Here is a 5994-nt window from a genome sequence, read left to right as displayed (position 1 = left end):
GATATAAAAATTAACATTTTAATAAATATTACCAGCCTTTAAACAGTTTCACAAATAAATGAAGAAAATTGATAATCATTTATTTAGATAAGTTAGATAAGATTGTGTTAAACACCTAAATACTTCATAAATTGTTAATATATTAACCAAAATAAACATAGTAGCATATTTTATATCAGTATAGAATATTGTAATATTTTATCTTAAAACATCACCCAATAAACATGCAATATATTGATTTTGTGGCCTTTTATAGAGAAAAATGACTGAATTTCCAAAAGTAAATTTGCAAGTACCAAAACTGAATATTTTGCAAATTAAGGAGAAGAAATGTGAATAAGAAAAGAAACTAACCAGCATTGAACACTCAGTATCTGCTAGGGACCATGATAGATTCTTTACATGTGATGCTTCATTTAATCAATTAAAAAAATCCATAGCTGAATCGACAGTTTAAAACTTAATTTAAAAAAAAAACTTGAGCCTGGAACACTAGTAATGTTTCAAGACCTAATGACAAAAGAGTAACTGTTGTTTCTTTCTTTCTGCTGTACTTCCAATGCCTAGCATGCCATAGTTCTAGTGATGCTCAATAACTCTTTTCTTATATAAATGCATACATTGTCCATATTTCCTGAGACATTTATTTTCCAATAAGAATATTAGAGAGAGAGAAAATTGGTGTCTACAGAGTATTGCATTTAAGGAGAGAAAGAATGTCTAAGTGAATGGCTGTCCAGCCACAGAAGCAAAGATTCCTAAAACAAGATCTTAAGAAAGAACTCCTTGTTCTAGGTTCTAGTTGTCAAATTTCAAAAGAAATTTGATTTTGCCAGGACACCCAGAATGTATCAGGCACAGTGACAAGCTCATATTAATCAAGCTCACAAAAGACTAATCTATAAAATAGATTGCTAATGTGTTAATTAAAGTGAAATAGAACTTCTAATGGTCAAGAATATTCTTATCAGTACATCCTCACTTCAGCAATAAAGCTTTATGGGAAGCAGGTATCATCAGAATATTGCTTGGTGAGCAAGACCAACTAGGAAGATGATCATAATAGCATTAAAAGATTGTGCTAATCTAAGGCGGCCACAAGAGATATATGTCCCTGTCCTTGGATACTCCTGCAACTGCTCTTGTGTGTTCTTGCTGTTTTAATATTCTTTTGGTGGACTCCATATAGAATTTCTGCCTTCACTCAGCATATTCTTATTTATCTTCCAAAATGCTAAAAAAAGGTAGAATAGATTATGTCTTCCTTGGACGTCAATTGTATTGTATTGATGCCTTCTAAAGTTTATTCATTAAGTTCTTTGACTACATTTCAGCAATGCCTGATTTCATTTTTATTCTGATTTCATTTAGCAAGGGGTTTTCTCATGGCAGTGAACTGTGTATTAGCATGGGGATATTGACTGCTGTTTTTGCAAATAGTTTATTTTGTATGTTACAGTTTTAACTCCAATTTTTTTTTTTTTTTTTTTTTGAGACGGAGTTTTGCTCTTGTTACCCAGTCTGGAGTGCAATGGCGCGATCTCGGCTCACCGCAACCTCCGCCTCCTGGGTTCAGGCAATTCTCCTGCCTCAGCCTCCTGAGTAGCTGGGATTACAGGCACGTGCCACCATGCCCAGCTAATCTTTTGTATTTTTAGTAGAGACGGGGTTTCACCATGTTGACCAGGATGGTCTCGATCTCTTGACCTCGTGATCCACCCGCCTCAGCCTCCCAAAGTGCTGGGATTACAGGCGTGAGCCACCGTGCCCGGCCCTTCTCCAATTATCTTAAATTATTATGAAACTATTAAATAGAATTTACCATGAATCTGTGTGTAGCATGTTTTTTAATAAAGAAAAATTGCTTAAAATGTACAAAAATATATACAATAAAATGAACAGAATAGTTCATGTTCTGAACCATAATTTTCAATAAGCATAATCTATACATCTATACTTGGTACAAATAACCATCTGGTACAAATAGTTATAAATCAGATATATATTATAATTTTAAATACTTATACTAAACACTTTGATAGTATGCAGACCCAACAATTTTCATGCAAAAACTTACCAAAAAATGACCATAGCTATTTACTATGTTTAAAAATTTTACTAACGTTAACTCATAAAAACCGTGGCCTCTGATGAATAATGTGCTAGTTTCGTTGCCTTTTAAAATTATCTTTATATAGAAATAATAGGTGTTTTAACAAGATATGTTCTTCTTTCTTTAGCCTTGAAACCAAAGCATTAACAAATTTCAAGATTGGACAAAAAATATTTTTACCATTAATTACTTTTGAATAACAATTTTTAATTAGCAATAATTTTTTTCTATCAATACTGATAGATTGTACATATATCTGTTAGAAATGTGTAGAAATAATAATTTTATTTTGATTTATTATTTTAGTTATTAATTTTATTTATGATTACTATTAAAATTCTTATTTATTGTTACCAAGGTAGAAATGTGAATTACAATAACCTTTTTTAAAAAATGATTTGACATACCTATTGAAATTTAGAATATGCATTTCTTTTGACCTAGCAATCCCACTTTTAGAAATACATTCTTCAGAAATAAAAAACATCAGTGTATTAGAATACATGTACAAAGAACTTTAATGAAGATATATTATTTTAAAAATAATCTGAAAGTTATCTGATACATCAAAGCATGGGATATTATGGAATCATTTTGTTTTTTTATTTTTAATTTTAATTTTTGAGGGTACATAGTAGGTGTATATATTTATGGAATGATACTTTGATATAGGCACATAATGTGTAATAATCACATCATGTAAAATGTAGTACTCATCCACTCAAGCATCCTTTGTGTTACAAACAATCCAGTTATACTCTTTTGATTACTTTTAAATGTACAATTAAATTATTATTGACTATCATCACCCTGTTGTGCTCTCGTATACTAGGTCTTACTCATTCTTTCTATATTTTTGTACCCATTATACAACCTCACTCTTCCCTCCCACACCGCACCCTCCCACTACCCTTCCCAGCCTCTGGTAATCATCCTTCTACCCTTTATCTCTATTAGTTTAATTGTATTCATTTTTAGATCCCACAAATAAGTGAGAACATGTAATGTTCTTTCTGTGCCTGCCTTATTTCATGTAGCATAATGACTTCCAGTTGCATTCATATTGTTGCAAATGACAGGATCTAATTTTTTTTATGGTCGAATAGTACTCCACTGTGTACAAGTACCACATTTTCATTATTCATTCATCTGTGATGGATACTTAGGTTGCTTCCAATTTTTGGCCATTGCAAACAGTGCTGCAACAAATATGGGAGCTGAGATGTCTTTGAATATACTGATATTCATGGACCTATTTTAAAATCATAAACTATATCCATAAGTAGTAACTTAGCAAAATACGTAAAATACAAATTACTGTGTATTTATTTCATTTTGTTAAAAAGTAAAAATGTGAATATATACAAATATACATGCGTATATATACACGTTTCATGGGTTATGTGAAAGGCAAAATGTGATATACATGAAATTGTTGATATATTTATTTAAAAATGTAGATTGGAAGGGGTGTGTGAGGAGAAACTATTAATTGTCCTTATATAGCTCTGTATTAATCAATTTGTTTCAATAACCAAGCATTTTACTTTTTTAAGTTAAAAGAATAACTGATTAATAAATTCAAGTGGTGCTCGCTTTGGCAGCACATATACTAAAATTGGAACGATATAGAGAAGATTAGCATGGCCCCTGCACAAGGATGACACGCAAATTCATGAAGCGTTCCATAAAAAAATAAAATAAAATAAAATAAAAATAAAAAATAAATTCAAGTGTTGGATCTTTCAGGTTTTTGCTTTCATTTTCCATACAAATATTCTTGGACTTAGTTGTATTTGATACCACTGTTTATGACTGATCAAAATCATTAGTAGACTTTATTAATCATCCTGAAGCCACTCGAAACATACACATAGTTCTGTAAATTTTTGTTGTTTTATTGCTTTCAAGATGGAAGTTTCTTTCAATTATTTGACACTGTTTTATTCATATTCTATCATTACTTATCAAGATATACTTACTGGGAGAGCAAGGAAAGAGTGAATATTTTAGGTATCAATTTGAGCAGAGGCATTGGTAATGTATTAAGAGCTAGATAGAAGAGAATTTATTGACAGGCACTAATCCCTGACCTGTAATTCAACTTTCTGGGAAGTACAACTAGATCTAGTTCTAGACTTGTAACTAACTGAATTGTGTTCCCCACAAATTCATATCTTAACCCCCATTGTGACTATATTTGGAGATACAGTCTTAGGAAATTAAGGTTAATTGGTTCATAATGATGGGGCCCTAATCTAAGAAAACTCCTATCCTTATAAGAGGAAGAAACACCATATCTCTTCACATGTGCATTGAGGAAGGGCATGAGGGGACCCAGTGGGAATTTGTATTCTTTAAGCCACCCAGTCTGTGGTATTTGTAACAGCAGCTCAGACAGACTAATACAAAAATTCAATGGCTTCTTGAGACATAACCTACAATAAGTAATGTGGTGATACTAAAATTGATGTGCCTAATATTGAAGAAAACAGAAGGCTCACATAGATTCCAAAAATTCAGACTGATTATATTACATGAGATCAGAGGGATTCATCATTTATGTTTTCTAGATAGGAGTATAGGACAACTTCTTAACTAATGCAATGTGGAATACATTAATAAGAGGAGCCCCAATATCTGTAGGAAGCTCTGTTGTTCCTCCCTTCCATAAATTATGATTAACTGAAAGAAAAAACAAGGAGAATTATGGAATTCTAGAAGGGCAGAAGCCAGGAGGCAGCAATTTATTTTCAAAAGCAATGTGAATATGAGCTGTTTTTACTCATAACTCTTCTGATATAAAATGTTTAGTGTCTTCCCACATTAACAACCAATTCTCCAACTCTCTGGACACCAACTGGGTACCTCATGCTATTATTCAAATATGACACTAACTGCTTAGAGTTAGCATCAGACTCTACAGGTTTAAAGGCTCAGTAACAAAAGACTGCCCTCATGTCAGATACCAGTTGCATGTGTTGAGTACCCAAGGTACTTGCACTTCTGTGTGACTTGGCTATAATGTGGGGGTTCCCACAACCTCCTATCTTAGGTTCAATCATTTGCTAGAACAACTCACAGAGTCCAGGAAAGCACTTTGTTTACTCTTATCAGTTTATTATGTATGAAGGAAGAAATTAACCGAGGTACATATATACATAGCATCCTGGATGGGATAAAATGCCTTGGTTTGTTGATTGAGTTTCTGAAACAAATAGGTTTAGGAAGACAGCTCACAAGGAATTTCTAGAAAAGTTATGGGGAAAAACTTATGGGAGTGGACACAGAATACGCAGATTTTTGTGTTTCTTGTTAATGCTCATCACAAAATAGGTCACTGAGTAACTGTATGCACCCATTACAAAATAGGTCACTGAGTAACTATATGCAAAGAATAGCTCATCCTTTGGATGAGAGCCATTCTCTCCTGTGCTGTTGCAATAGTCCAAAATACAGAGAAGGCACAGCTATAGGACCCAACTGTGCACCTTCTTGCCAAGGCTAATTTAGCTACTGCCACTACCAAAGCCCTGTTACTAGCAAAGACTTATGGTAAATTCTCAATATGGTCCAATTACTGGAGAAGTGTCATTTTATGGCAGGCATAGGATTATATCAAAGCCCTTCTATGCTGGATGGGATGGCTATTTATTCTGAGTAGGGATAACATCTAATTATGGATCTGTTTTACTTGCCCCTACTGCCCCCACTGGTATCCTCATCTCAGGGATTACATATCGCCTGATGGGATTTTTGTCATAATATACAACAAAATATCAGGTCAGAGTAAGGGATTTGCTTTACAACAAAGGAGTTGCAACAATAGGTGTGTGCCTATGGGGACTATTTGTCTTACTATATACTTTCACCAAGAAGCA

At 33.1% G+C, this 5994-nt stretch overlaps 1 non-coding gene across 1 annotated transcript; it reads left to right on the top strand.

The window, feature by feature from the left end:
- The first annotated feature begins 3701 nt into the window (after positions 1-3701).
- Positions 3702-3808, top strand: LOC135268487 (U6 spliceosomal RNA). Its single transcript, XR_010336803.1, has one exon. It is a non-coding gene; the product is annotated as a U6 spliceosomal RNA (small nuclear RNA).
- Positions 3809-5994: the final 2186 nt, after the last annotated feature.

This window comes from Aotus nancymaae, unplaced genomic scaffold (genome assembly GCF_030222135.1).
Source record: "Aotus nancymaae isolate 86718 unplaced genomic scaffold, 86718_ANA_hifiasm-v0.15.2.pri h1tg000040l, whole genome shotgun sequence".
In the NCBI taxonomy this organism is placed as follows: Eukaryota; Metazoa; Chordata; class Mammalia; order Primates; family Aotidae; genus Aotus; species Aotus nancymaae.
The sequence above is the reverse complement of the archived record's forward strand: the minus strand, read 5'-3'. Positions and strand labels throughout refer to the sequence as shown.